Source organism: Pelodiscus sinensis, chromosome 12 (genome assembly GCF_049634645.1).
Source record: "Pelodiscus sinensis isolate JC-2024 chromosome 12, ASM4963464v1, whole genome shotgun sequence".
NCBI classification, from domain to species: Eukaryota; Metazoa; Chordata; order Testudines; family Trionychidae; genus Pelodiscus; species Pelodiscus sinensis.
Window position 1 is genome coordinate 9,836,834 of NC_134722.1, and position 16,096 is coordinate 9,852,929.

General features: G+C 40.2%; 1 protein-coding gene across 1 annotated transcript in view; it reads right to left on the bottom strand.

Annotated features, from left to right (window-relative positions):
- CDH13 (cadherin 13) overlaps nucleotides 1-16,096 on the bottom strand; it is a 963,918-nt gene that overhangs the window by 472,057 nt on the left and 475,765 nt on the right. The window lies entirely within an intron of this gene.

Here is a 16,096-nt window from a genome sequence, read left to right on the forward strand (position 1 = left end):
AGGCACAGCAACGGAAAGAACCATTGAAACAACAATACTATGGATATGAAATATGCACTCAGTTCATAACAACATGATGTGCTCTATACCATTAACTTTTAATTAACTCTAATTTTGCCACAATTAAACTTAATTAGACCAGAATGTCTCACGTTGCAATTAGCTGTATATAAATGCCCCAGCTGGTGTCACATTGAATTAAAGTCTCTCGATGGTGGATTCTCTTTCCAAAGATAATGGATTTACCATCACAGGATTATTAATGAGCCCTACACTTCATGTGTTACTTGCATCTAAGACAGGAACACTGAACAGTTAGTTTTCTATATAAATATAATTGTCGAAATGACACAGATTTCAAACTCATGACCCTAGTTCTTCACTGCATTTCAATTTGTACATTTATTTATGCCAATCCAAATTATGTGTCGATGCTATTCTTCTGGTCTGGTGGCTTTTTTATGCTCATTTTGTACTGGTATCCATAACCATGCAAGGAGCAGGGTGCAATAGAATTAGTTCCATAATTTGTGTAAGAATAAAATCTATCAGATACTTATCATGATACAGAAACCTACTTGTTGAAAACCAATAATGAGCCAAATCTAACACCCATTTTCACATGAATAGCAGTCCTACTGGAATCAGAAGTCTAGATTATGAACCCCTTACTTTCAATGGCAAGAGATTACATATACAGCTAGCCTCATTATCATCAATGAAAATACTCATATAATTTATGTGCTTGATATAAAGCCATTGGATGTCAGTAAGATGACTTTGCCCATTGCCTTCAATGGAATTTGGATCAGACCCTAACTGCTTACAGGTCCAGCCCACAACATTTTGGCACCTGAGATAGGGAGCTCAAAGGATGCCCCCATGCCTCCTCGCTTCGGCCAAAACTTTGAAAGTTCTCAATTCTTCCTTCTTCCTGTTCTGCTCCTCTTATGGTACTGTTCTGCTACCTATATATGCATGAACAGCAGACACAATTTTCTACACTCTGAGTTCTAGTGGGCCCCCCACCCTCACAGTCTGGCACCTGAGGCGGCCGCCTCAGTTCGCCTCATGGTAAGGCCAGCTCTGACTGCTTATGCCAATGAGCACACAGTCTAAACCTAGTGGGAATGATCACACAGGAATGTGCTACTCAGTATATCTTTAAGAACAAGAAAAATTTCCCTTCTACATTATGTGTCATCTTTTGCTATTAGGAAAAAATGTTTAACTAGAACAAATAAACAAATGAAAGTTGGTGTGAAGGGGAAAAAGGAAATATGAATATATGCAGCCGCAGATAGATATCTTATTGTAACTACACTTATATGAAGCTTCTGCAAACACAATCTAATATCACACGAAACACCATGGTAACTTGGAAGATAATGTGTCACCTTTTCAAGTGGTGTTGAGTGTTTTAATGTCTTTTGAAAATGACACATTTCATCTTCGATCTTTAAGGTATTTCTGGCCTTTTCCCTTCACTTTTTGTTTGCTTTTTGATAAATACATAGAGAAACTGTTCAGTAGCCGCTTACTATTGTGTTCAATGTCTCACCAACTGCAGAGCTACTTTGCAGAAACCAATCCTTTCAAGCACACTCTGTCCACAAGTTGACAAGATACAACCTACTCTTCACCTTATCTTTATCTTCCTGGCTTTCCTTGTCCACTTTTATCTTGATCTTTGTTAATGGTGTTCCCGCCTTCATCTTACCTAGTTCAGATATTTAGCTTATAGACCCATTTACACACCTTAGTTAGCACAAACATTCCATTTTGAGCCTGCTGCCACATTTACCTTCCTAATCCTGTCTTCCAAGAAATGAGGCTTCCTCCACATCCAATTACTCTTGTAAAGTCAGATCTACAAGCCAAAGCAATTATTCTAGTGCCAGAGCTCAAATCATAAGCTTTGTATGCATGTGCTTGCCTTTCTTGTGGAAAAGATAGAGAGGGGTGAGATTGGAGAATTTAATGCCCAGCTGAAGAATTTTGTGCTTTGTTGATCTTATACTATGTACAGTTGTAATGAAATCCAAAGGGATTCCCAAACAGATAAAGGGAAGACTATAAGGGTTTAGCACATTGTTCCTCATATCATTCATAATGATGCTATTTCCAGCAGCATAGGACCTCTCAAAGCACAGCTGAGATTTTGAACCAGTAAAGACGCCAACGGTAGAGTGATATCTGTTAAATGACTGATGCTCCTTCTTGCAATGCTTAGATGTTCTTTTATCATCTCCCATTCATATATTGACCTGATCTGAATGTGCATACCCTGAAAGACCACATATAGGATATACCAACATCAGATTCTATAGCTAGCGGGCATGGGATTTCAGCCAACCACTTTGGGAAAAACACATGGGAAAATCAAATGGGATGAAATAAGGGAACGAGAGAGAGAGAGAGAAATGTGCAGAAAGGCATAAATGGATATTAATTAATGTTCAAGCTAAAGCTAACTACAGCTATTACATTAGAAGCAAAAATAAGAAAATGAAGATGAAAAAAACCCACTAAGCGCCATATTTATCACCTGAATGTTTGCACAAATACGTACACACATTTAAACAGGAATGTAGCAAAATGGTGATGATTGTCAATTATAGGAATAAATGGAGGTATAATTTCCAACAGTCCTTAAGATGCTTTTTTCTTATCATGGAAAAACAAATACTAGGTGCTTTTTGTGTATCTCTATCTATCTGTCTATCAACACTTCATATATTTTATTAATTTTAAGTGAAATGGACAACTTTCTGCACAAATCAGATTCAGAGCTTGAGCAAAGCATATTGGCAAACTTAAATTATGTCATTCATATAGGCCTTGAACCATAGGCTGTGAATCAGAGTGGGCCTACCCTCGGTAAAGTAGTAAGCTAATGCTTAGTGTGTACCACTAAGGCTATGTCTATATAGCAGTGTTATTTTGGAATATTTGATGTCTACGCTACAACCAGTTATTTCGACATAATGTCAAAATTCTGTCAAGCTGCAGGACTTCTTACACTGACTCCTGTAACCCTCATTTTACAAGGAGTAAGGGAAGATGGAGGAAGAGTGCTCTCTCTCAGACTTCCTGCTGTGTAGACAGTGCCAAAAGTTAGCACATTCCGGATGGGAAAGGAGAATACAAACCTACAAATGATACATATCTCCCAGATAACTATGTATAAGAACACATCAACCCCTCATAGGGGAAGGAGGGAATGGCAAGATAATGGATGAGACTATTTTGTTCACACTAGCAGGTATAAGAATGGTAACTAATAACAAAGTACAAGGGTGGCAGCTAATAATAGCTGGAGTATAATATGTGACTTTCACTGATCACAAACAGAAATAAGTTTGCATGGCCCAACCCAGGCTTTATGAGAATCGGCTTATGAATAGGAACTCAAAGATGTTTTATGCAAAACAGGTCATGTAACATATTAGTTTTACAGTTACAATCTGCTTTACTCATATTCCTTTCTTTGTGCATGTATCACTCTTGTATGTGAAGCTAGAAGTATGAAATGTGCTAATGAGAGACATGCTTTGGTATTTAATGACTCAGTACTCAAACCAATGACTTGTGCATGGTGTGTTTGTCCTACAAGCCCCAACGGATCATGTCATCTTGTACTGGAATCCATCTTGAACCTTGTGTTTTCTCCATGGGGATGAGATATGTGGAACAAAGTGTTCTCGTTCTGGGAGAAAGTCTATTCAAGCATTGGGAAGCAATCAGTCCCTTTATCTTCAGCTGGCCTTTTGAAACTACATATTCTGCTCTAAGAGGAAATAAAGAACTATGTAATAGCTATAGATCCAAGTTAGAGTAAAAAACAACTCTAATTTGAAGCTTTTATCTGAGATAAGAACTGCTTTTTGAGGAAGAATTTCCATGTAACAAGTTTCTTTGTGTAGGAGTTTTAAAACTTTGGGCCATGACTTGTAAGGGTAAGCCGCTAGCTGGCCACAAGACATTTTTTTACCTGAGCACCCTCAGGCATGGCCCTTGAAGGACCTAGTGGCTGTGGAAAAAAACAACAACAAATGGTCTGGTAGCACTTTATAGACTAACAAAACATGTAGATGGTATCATGAGCTTTCGTGGGCACAGCCCACTTCTTCAGATGACTAGAGTTATGAGAAGGGGATATGAAAACTCAAAATAAATAGGAGAGGGGAAGGAGACGGGGGAGAGAAAGAAAAAGGAAGTGGGTAGGAGACAGAACATCATTAAGTATCTGGAGAATGGGTACTTGAACCTAAGCAAATAAAAATCAAAGTCAATAGATAGATTCCTAAGACAGGAAGGATACCGCTCAGAGAGATGTTAGCACCTTCAGTGGTTATTAAGTAGGTAGAGTCCCCATCAGCCCATATCACGATTGAGTCCATTAGCATGTGAATTGAATTTGAGGATGAACTGTGATTCCAGGGCTTCCCTGTGGATCTGGCTTGTGGAGCTGGTTTGTAACAAGACAGCTACTTGCAGGTCTGTCAGACTATGGTTTGGCAGGCTGACATGCTCACCAGCAGGATTTTCTGTATGTTCCCTTTACATATATCCAATTTCTGTCCATTGATTCTTTCCCACAGAAACCGTCCAGTTTGTCCAATATATATAGCAGTGGGGCACTGTTGGCATTTGATGGCATAGATCAAATTACTGGATGTGCAGTCAAATGACCCTTTGATTTTGTGGCTTATGTTGTTTGCTCCAGTGATGAATTTGCCAGTGTAGATATATGGGCAGAGTTGGTATTTTTCTGGTTGGAGGGCTGGATTCCTGGAGGTTTATGATGTGGTTGTGTGTCATGGTTATCTGTAAGCAAGAATAGCTTTTTCTCCTAAGGCCTCTGAAGTGAGAGATCATTTTCCAAGATGGGTTGTAGATTGTGTATAATACGTTGGAGGGGTCTGAGTTGTGGACTGTAGGTAACAACCAGAGGAGTTCGGTTATTTTCTCTTTTGGGTCTATCTTGAAGTAGCTCATGTCTGGGTATTTTTGGCTGTGGTATGCCGTTCCTTGCCAATAAGAGCTACGGGAAGTCATGCAGGCTGCGCCACCACTTCCTGCAGCTCCCATACGCCAGGAATGGTAAGCCTCAGTTACTGGGAATATCTGCCTGCAGATGCTCAGTAAAACAAAGTGTCTCAGGCAAGCGAGTGACTTACCCTTACAAGCCATGACCCGAAGTTTGAAAACTCCTGTTTTAATGGACTAAAACTAGCTACGCACTTTTGTTCATTGTAATTTAGTAACTTACTTTGATCTAACTGTTCTCACTTGCATCCACTTAAATCCTATTTTTTGTACTTAGGAAAAACAATTATGCTTATTATCAAGCCCAATGTAAACAATTGTTACCTAGGGTGGGGAAGCAACCACTGTGCATATCTCTCTTTCACTGATAAAGTGAGCAGACCTTATAATCTTTCTCTGTATAAAACTTTTACACCAAGTAAGAGGGATTTATGTGAGGTTTTGGTCTCATTTTGGAGTTTGTTTCCTGGGTGCTGATCCCTTAGAACTGGTTAATTGTCTGTGCTGATCTACAAGGGGATGGTAACCCCAACTCTGTGCCTTATTTGGGGGTAGACCAGAGGATCTAGCTCAGTAGGACAGGGCAGTAGGGAGCTCCAGAGAGCAGGAAGGCAGGCATCAGTGGTACAATCAACACATGAAGGAACAACCCTAAGAGGATTTCTGTGATTTTAACACATCACAAAGTTATTGGATGAGTTGTATCCACAGTACAATCCTTTCTCAAAAGTTAGTAATCTGACCACAATACTTGGGGGAGATGGTTTGTATCTTTTTCTGACAATTACAAATTCTCCTTTAATGGCCATTTTTATTCAGAATTCCACTGATCAATTTACCAATCCCACTGACCTGGATTTAGGAGTCAACTTGACTTTTAGATTTCACTTCAGGTAGATCAGCCAAGAAGAGACGAGGGGAATGATTTATCTGCTTGCATTTAGAAGTTCAAAGCATACTGCATTGCTAGTAAGCATAGTATTGATCAATAGCTACCACTAAAGAAAAACAATACCGTGAAATGCATGTCCTTGAATATCTTAGTTCCTTAGCTTTCTCCCCCTTAATATACTATAGTCTCTATACTCCATCTGCAAAGTTGTAAGCCACAGTTTTTTACAGGAAGTCAAATATTCAATATTGGTATTATTAAGTGATATTTGAATCTTTTGCATTTCAAAATTAACATTCAGTATTTATTTTTAATTTGAATCACAGTGCATTTTCGACATTGATGCACTGTTAATGTACTAAAGATTACAACTACAGTTACATTTTTCTTCTGGATATGTATTGCCACAACTCTATTCTGTAGTGATGAATAACAATTAAATTACATGTTTGGGTAATCAGTTTGTTGGCTCCTAAAGTCTAGATACACAATGAATTGCTACTTAATTTACTGGTTCAATGTATAGCATTTCCATGCATCAATAAGGTCATTGCCATTAGACATACACCTCCAGAGTACAGCAAATGTAGTGTACATATTGTTTCACTTCTAACAACATGAAGTTATACATAACTCAGAATGGTCTAGTACTGAAATTGTTGCTTTTCCTCTAAAGCTCTGCTGAAAGCTCTAGATTTGTAACTGAGACCCCAATATTGCAGGGGAAATGTCATTTGATTGTTTTAAACACCATTGGATTTAGATCTCAAATCTTTTTGCTCCTAAGGTTACTACCTTTAGGAATATTGCATGAAAATCAGACCTCATTCCAATCAATGCCAAAATTTCCTTAAAGTGCAGTGGAGCCAGGATTTCACCCATAATGGCTATGACAGAATAATCTTTCTGAGATCTTTCCATTCTGACTATTTTATCAATAATGATAATAAAAAACAAATCAGAAAAAGAAAATAAAGTATCTGCAAAGCTGGTTCAAGTCTTTCTAATTATTTTTTTTCAATATATGGACTTCTCATGTAACTGAGAAAAGAAAGTAACAGAGGAGAGGTAATGGAAAAACAAAATATAAAATCACTGTTGTTATGAATCCCTCAAATCAATTTTTTCAATGTTTTATTTTTTTTCCCATTTTTCAAACAGTTCTAAAAAACAGAGTATTCTTCATGAAAACCAACCCAAATCTATACAACTAATAGAAGTATATGGACAAAAGAACACTTTTAATAAGTCTGCACCCACATATAAATACAAAAAATCAGTAACTTATACTTTGTTTAAAGTGTGTATTATTTACATAAATCTAGCCTCACACATCCAAGCAGAAATTCCTCTTTTTTTCTAGTTAGGTGTCAGCTAAGACTGGGATCAAGTTTATATGGTACAGAATATTAACAGACGTATAATGATGATACAGAATCACTCATCGATGATGGATACTGCAAATATGGGGTACCACAAAGACATCTGAATTGCAACTACATAAAAATAATACCCTGATTATAAACCTCAAAGGAATGTTGTGATTTTTGCAGTGTTCATAAAACAATGTAAGTATATTATTTTCTAGTCCCCATATTATGAGGCAAGGAAGAAATTTACAAGTGTATGCTGCATTGGTAACTATCCAAATATACACAATGCTAAACCTATACTTTGCTGGCAAAAGACAAGAAGAAACCCCTTCCCCGCCCCTTTCTCTTTCATTATAAATATCTTCAAATGGCAGAGCCCAGTTACTGGTCTATTTTTCAGTATTCTCCCAGATTTCTTATTTATTCTCTATTTTGAAGTCCCTCAATCCAGAGGTGAATGGAGTAGAATTTCTAGCAGCCTCTGCTTATGTCTGCAGAAACTTTATTTAATCTGATATTTTGAATATCATGCACACTATTATCTTTGAGATCTATTCTTTTGGAAGCTGATGTCAGCAGCAAGTGAGCTGCAGACACTGTGGGGAAAGAATAAGAGAGTATTCTAGATACCTAGATCTCTCTCAAACCACTGTTCTTAATTTGGCAATGGCCATAAACTCTTCTATATTCATGAGAGAAAACCAGTGCAAAAGATGAAATCATAGTTCCCGTGAAGTAAATGGCAAAACTGTCATTGAATTTGAGAATTCCAAGCCTTTTCCTGTGCTACCCAACCCAATTAATTCATATCTCCCTTCCCGCGCCCCCCCCCCCCCCCCCACCCCACCAAGCAGCAAGGATCAGAGCTGCAAGGGCTTGTCCCAGTCTTCTACATCTCCTACGTTAGTGCAAAAGAAAGAATATTGTAGGCACAGTTCTTACAAAGAAAAAAAACCCTACTATGAGTCTGAGCACCAGGAACCCTATTTGCTGAAGATTCTAAGCTAATCTCCCACCTCTTAATTCCTGCAAGTTTCTCATTAATGAGCCATCGGCAGAAAAGCAGCCTCACTACACATAATTGCCTAGTTTTTAAGAGTGTGATTATGATTTGAAGAGCATGATTCCAATATGAAGGGGGGAGGGGAAAGGAGATCAATAATGACCACAATAAATCAGGACAAACACCTTCAAACAGAACAAGGTTTCTGTCATGGAAATATGAACAAAGTGATTCCAACAAAAGCATCTGTGATACTACATGAATTCTGCTTATATCATGCCTTTTGCCCATTTATAGCTGTAGCCACCCTGACTGTTGCTTTCTTTGTTCACATTATATTCTGAGAAAGAAAGAAAGAAAGAAAGAAAGAAAGAAAGAAAGAAAGAAAGAAAGAAAGAAAGAAAGAAAGAAAGAAAGAAAGAAAGAAAGAAAGAAAGAAAGAAAGAAAGAAAGAAAGAAAGAATTTAACAGTGCGAAATAATTAATCCTTTTCATTGTTTTCAATGTTTTCTCTAAAAGAATTGTAAAGTAAAAATGCAAGCAATTCTCACAACTCCCATTGCCACATGCAGTGTTGCCAACTCTTGCAATTTTATCATGAGTCTCATAATAGTACATGTTTTCTTAAAACATCAGCTACTGCACTCCTGTCACATGTGAGAAGCTTAATAGAAAAAGTCTCAGAGGTAGAGTCATGTTGATCTGTAACTTTAAAAACAATGAGCCGCCCTGTGGCACTTTAGGGTACGTCTACATAACAGTGTTATTTCAGAATAACTGACGTTATTCCAAAATAATATAGTCCGTGTCTATATTATAAGCAGTTATTTTGACATAATGTTGAAATAATGTCAAGCTGGAGGACTTTTTACTCTGACTTCTGCAACCCTCCTTTTACAAGGAGTAAGGGAAGCTAGAGGAAGAGTGCTCTTTCTCGAGCTTCCTGCTGTGTAGCTATTTTGACTTAAGCTACGCAATTGACGTAGCTCAAGTTGCATAGCTTATTTCTGCTTTAGCCCTGCTGTGTAGACGTGCACTTAGGGTGTGTCTAGACTACAGGGTTTTGTCGACAAAAGTGGACTTTTGTCGACAAAACCAAACCTCAGCAGTTTTGTCGACGCTGGTAAACCTCATTTTACGAGAAATAACACCTTTTGTCGACAGAGTTCTATCGACAGAAGGCGTTATTGCATCTAAACTGTCCTTTGCGTCTACACTGCCATGTCGACAAAGCAGCTTGCTTTGTTGACAGAACTGAATGTAGTCTAGACGCTCTTTGTCGACAGAAGTTTTGTCAACAGTATCTGTCGACAAAACTTCTGTCGACAAAAGCCTGTAGTCTAGACGTACCCTTAGAGACCAACAAAAATAGCCCAAACCACATCTAATCCACTTAATTAGCTTCATTAGCTCAGGTCCTACAATTGACAAGTAACTGCTTCTGCTGTTATATCTATATCTATATCTAATCTATATCTATATCTAGTTATATATAGATATATATCTTGGATTCTGTTATTTACTCCAACTCCACTCCAACTCATCGGATGAAGTAGGTTTTACCCATGAAAGCTCATGAGCCTATGTATTTCAGTTGAAAAAGTTAGTTTCTAGCCCTAATAATTGTAGAGAAGAGATTGAAAATCTTAAAAGCTCAAAACCCAGAAGGCATTTTTTTAAAAGGCATTATATTGTAAAAAGACTGTCATACTTCTAAGAGGATCTCATGATTTTGGGAATTTGCTATCTCCGAAGTTTTAAATACTTGGGGCAGCCAATAGTGTAAACACAAGTGCTAGGATGCCCAAGTTTAATGTGACTGGAATGTCCTCCAAAGAAACAGGAGAGTATGGTGACTAGAAAGTGGTGACAACGCATTCTGGGTTTGATGTTGCTGAGAAGAGAGCCATGTTCTCTATTTAACTAGAGTAGGAAAACAGATTAAAGTGCCATGTAAAACATTTGGCCAAGCAGTTGTCACTCCTAAATTATATATAGACCTATTTGCATTTGCGGGAATTTAGAATGATTTTAAAAAAAATCAGGGACTTGCAGATAAAAACAGGCAGCCAGTCAAAACAGACAGTGAGGATATTGCTGAGTTGTGGATAGGGCAGGTATTACTGGGGAAAGGAGCAGTTAGAAAGGAAGTAGCAAATGCTGACATATTTAGGGGGCTAAACAAATGAATTGCTGTTGTATTGTGGAAAGGGAATATGCAAACAGAGCATCTTCTTTCTCAAGATATCTCCCTTTGTGTGTATGTCTTCAGAACCTGGTCTGTTACTTCTTCCACACACATGTATTTGTTCCCACATTTGACTCCTGTTAGCACTGCATAAATCATACTGCTCCATAAAATAGAGATAGTTAATACAGCTATTGAGGATGCATAAGAATAACAAGAAGCTAAATTATTGCTACAGACCTAAATTAAAAGTAAAAAATGTATGTTAAGTTTCAGGACTGTAGTCTAGAAGGTTTTAGGAGGGAGATTGACACACAAATGTAACACTGACAAGAAGAACTAAACCTAGGACTGCTGTACCTTAGTGCAGGAGTCTCTTCTGCGTGAGCTATAAGCCAGTAAGCTCTCAGGGTATGTCTACACTACCCCGCTAGTTCGAACTAGCGGGGTAATGTAGGCATACCGCACTTGCAAATGAAGCCCGGGATTTGAATTTCCCGGGCATCATTTGCATAAACTGGGCGCCGCCATTTTTAAATCCCTGCTCGTTTGAACCCCGTGCTGCACGGCTACACGCGGCACAAACTAGGTAGTTCGGACTAGGCTTCCTAGTCTGAACTACCGTTACTCCTCATTCCACGAGGAGTAACGGTACTTCGGACTAGGAAGCCTAGTCCCAACTACCTAGTTCGTGCCGCGTGTAGCCGCGCGGCACAGGGTTCGAACGAGCAGGGATTTAAAAACGGCAGCGCCCAGTTTATGCAAATGATGCCCGGGAAAGTCAAATCCCGGGCTTCATTTGCAAGTGCGGTATGCCTACATTACCCTCCTAGTTCGAACTAGGAGCGTAGTGTAGACATACTCTCAGTTATGGTTGGAGAGCAAACTCATTCTCCCTTTCTGTAAGTGGTCTAAGACCCACTACATGGGACAGTGCACCACACCCAGAAGGTGTGGGGGTTACACACACAGTGCAATTGTTGGTTTTTGTAACACAGAACGCTGACTAGTGCAAGCATAGGCGTGGGAAGTATGAGGGAGTGGCGGGGGAGGGGGTGCTGCAGCACCCTCCCCCACCCAGATTTTGTCCCCTGCACCAGGGTCCCAACCACTACCTCCAGGGAGTCCTGGCTGCTGGCTTTGTGGACTTTGCTATAGACATTGAGGTTCCAGGGGCTCTGATACCGCCCAGAGTCTCACCCACCAAGCTCAGGGATTCTGTTGCAGGCCTTATGGCCCTGACCATTGGCCCTATGTCCTGGGCTCCAGAGCCACCCACAGCTGTGGCCGCAGCCTAGGGCAGCGAGGACACAGGCGGAGTAAGCCTGGGAGGGAATGGACTCAGCACTCCCACCCTAAAAATTATTCCAGCAACTGTCAAAAGTATCTAAGCAATAGTTTAACCATTCTACTTCAGTATCTAATTAGCACTCAAGTGATGCCAAGGAGGAGAATAATAAATACTTTGAATGTAAAAAAACCCACCCCAATATTTGAAGGAGTTATGGGAACTATACAATATGCTTATTGAAAGAGTAAAGCAATGCAGACAAAGGAGAAAACAGTATCTATGGACGTGGTTAAGGATAAATTTATGTTTATATAAGGGGGATGAATGCCTCCGGCAATACAGTTTATAAAAACATGAAACAGGTTAGCGTGGAGGAATAGGGAAACAAATGCAGTGAGAGTGTAGGAGAAAATATCTACAAATGACATAAAACACATCAAGGATGACCAGGGAAGTAGAAAAGATAGAAAACGAAGTTAAGAACATTTCAAAAAAGATAAGAAGAAAAAGTGGACCATGAAAGGAAGAGTGCAACCGACAGTAAGATTGGTATTATGACTTTCTTCAAGTACATAAGGAACTAGAGGCCAGTCAAGGAGACAGGGGGCCCAGAGGAGCTGGAAAGAGTAATGAATTGACCCAAAAATTGCCTCAGTTTTCACACACACGCAAAAAAGAAGGGCCGTGTATTTCACAGGGGAGGCTGAAAAAATATTAATGGAAATCAGGTCCCTGCAAAATAGGTGATTACAAAATTAGGTTGTCGGAAGTCTGACCAGACAGGATCCTTTTCAGAATTTTGATGGGAACAACAAGAGAGATAAGGGAGCCCTTAGTAGATAGAGTTAAAATCTCTTCTGCTACCCTGGGACTTACTACTAGGCTGAAGGTATGTTAATTTTAAAAGGTTAACTCCAGACCACTAAAACCTTGACTTGAGCTGTGGAGAAGGAACTGGAAGTAATAATCAAGGACATCTTGAAAGGAGATCTATTGCTTAATGAGGACCATCCGTATGGGTTTATAGCAATCAGATCATACCTATACATTTAATAGGATATTTTAGGATGTAATTAAAACAAGTGCTGACTTGGGGAATTGGGGACTATATATAGTTCATCTCCGGATCTTCAGGATAGCTTTTTTTTCCTGTACATTAATAATCTACATGGTCAGAGGAATGGCATGGAGGTAAACTGCTTTCACAAACTGAAGAACAACCCAGCTAAAAGATTTTACTGGGGCAGGGGAAAGAAGAACAGAGGAACTGGATATGTCATCTAATAGATAAGCAATGTAACAACAAAACAACGTTAATGCGGACAACGTTAAGTAAGGATTGTATGTCTACACTACCACCCTAGTTCGAACTAGGGTGGTAATGTAGGCAACCGGAGTTGCAAATGAAGCCCGGGATTTGAATTTCCCGGGCTTCATTTGCATAAAGCCGGGCGCCGCCATTTTTAAATGTCCGCTAGTGCGGACTCCGTGCCGCGCGGCTACATGCGACACGGACTAGGTAGTTCGGACTAGTGAAACGAGGAGTAACGGTAGATCGAATTAGGAAGCCTAGTCCGAACTACCTAGTCCATGCCACATGTAGCCGCGCGGCATGGAGTCTGCACTAGCGGACATTTTAAAATGGCGGCGCCCGGCTTTATGCAAATGAAGCCCGGGAAATTCAAATCCCGGGCTTCATTTGCAACTCCGGTTGCCTACATTACCACCCTAGTTCGAACTAGGGTGGTAGTGTAGACATACCTGGAGTTACTATATTTGTACAGCACCTACCGCAATAAGAATGCAGTCCCCATTGGATGCTTACAGTTCTTCCACAATTCAGACAAACAACAGTCATTATAGCATTAAAAAATATTAAAGCATGCAAAAACATCATGAGCCTATTTAAATGCTTAAGATGTGAATTAACATATAATGGCAAAAGCAGCTTCACAGACTATTAGCATGATATGACAAGCATGTCATTAGCTCTAACTTGAGTTCATGTTATTCTTTGCAGCACCACTGCTCCCTTAAAAACAAAAAAAGCAGAATTATCTTCATTTCCCTCTGTCTGTGCGAGTAAGTTTTGATTGCTAGGATTGTTGTTTAACTGAAGGAGAGAATAGGATCCAACTTTCTAATCCCACTGAACCAAACACCCCATCACACCCTGGTTCAAGGCCCACTCCCTTTGCTGAGGCCCTTCCCCCACCCACTCCATAACCCCGCCTCCATATCACCCGTATTCACTTTCACCAGGCTTGGGATATGCTCTGTCTGGGGGTGCGAGCTCTGAGATGGGGCTGGAGAGGGTGCAGGAGAGGACTCTGGGCTTGGGTGTGGGGAAGGATACAGACTCTGGGTTGAGCGTGGGCTTACGGTAGGGCCAAAATGAGGAATTCTGGCTGGAGTGATGGGTTCTTGGGTGGGGCCAGGAATGAGGCATTTGAGATGCAGGAGGGGGTTGTCAGGGTGGAGTTGAGGGGTTCAGAGTGCGGAAGGGGGTGCAGGATCCAGCAGAGGGTGTGGGCTTTAGGGTGCAGGATGGGGGCTCAGGACTGGGGCAGAGAACTGGACTGTGGCGGGGGTTGGAAGTGCAGGGTCCCAGAGGCACTTACGGCAGCTCACAAGAATCAGCTGCCATGTCCTCGTGAGTTCTAGATGCATGGTGAGTGGCCAAGGAGGCTCCACAAACAGCCCTCCAGAGCTTCAGGAGTGACTCTGGGTGCAAGGGCTGCACCCAGAGCCTCCCTGGCTGACAACAAACCTGGAGGCCACTTCATGTGGCGCCAGGGTGGTGGGAGATTGCCTCAGCCCCAGATCCCACTGTGACACCGATTAGACTTTTAATGGGCTGGTTGATGGTGCTGCTCAGTCAGTTGGGTCCCTTTTCAACTGGGCATTCTGGTTGAAAACTGGATGTTAGGCAACCTTCCTTCCCAACTACCACATTTTTATGAAAAATAACTAGCTACATTATCCTTCCATTAGGGTTTTTTTTTTTTTTTAGTATAATTATTCTTATTTTGCCCCAAGAACCTAAGCCTGCTGCTCTGCCTCAGGTGGTAAGTTAGAACCATACCACCAATCATCTCTCATTAAGGAAACTTGTATTTCCCTTAGCAATGACCTGGGCATGGACCAAGCCACAATGCCAAAGCCATGCCAGTGCGGAAAGCTGAAAGCAAATGACACTAAGCATTGACTTTATGTGCTTTCCAAATAGATGAGACCCAGATGCCAGTGGCTTGTGAAATGAAAGCACAGTATCCTGCTGATAACACATCATATTAAGGCCAATGGTATTCATCGAGGAGCCCAATGACAATAAAATGAATAAGATATGTGAAATTTATGGAGTTTATAAAATATGTATTTTGTATATTCAGATGATAAAAAGTGACTTAAACATAGAAAGCCCCTTGCTTTAACCTCTACTCTCCTGACAGTTTTTCATTTTCTTTCTCCAAAAACATAGTGGTACTGCACCTGTGGATATTCTTGGAGACCTGACACTCCATGCACTTCCTAGCTGTTATTAACTATTTCATGCTTAGTTGCAAACAAATAATGTGAGTGCAACTACTTGCCTATTGCACGTCTCATTAACAAGTAGAAATGCCCGATTTGCATGCACAATCATGGCAAATGCACACACAATTTGGTGTGTTTAACTGACAGTTACAGAATGTCTCTCTGTCGCCCTCTAGTGTTGGTGTAATTATACATGTGCGTTATTGAAAATCAGACTCTTAATTTAAGAAGTGGTCATTCTGGATTTGTAAAGGAGAAAACTTTATTTTATAGATTAGATGCACCCTATTTATCCATATTTAATGAAGTTAACTGACATTTTCATTGCAAAATTAACTGCACATCTTAAAATTACAGGCCCAAGTGCTGGCACCACTCATCCGAGTGAAGTGAGCCGGACTTAAGCCAGTAAAGCAAGTTTGTGGCTCATTTATGTGGTAATGAACAGATAAGCTTGTATTCCAAGTTGCTAGTTCAGCATGACAAATCTAATAGCTTTCCACAATTATATTAAGTTAGCTTGTAGTCTCAGTTCACTTCCTGATGGATGGCGTGTACACACATTACTTTCACCTCGTCCAAACGGAAACTTTTTCACTCATTATAGAGGCCAATGAATGTATTGGGAGGGGCACTGCATGAAAGACCTTCCCATTCTAATGAGCTGGCTCCTTAGGAAGTGGGTTAAAATATAATGACTAGACAGAGTGAAGAAGTTTGAATTTCTCATAGCCACGCCATACCTGCTCATGAGTAAGCA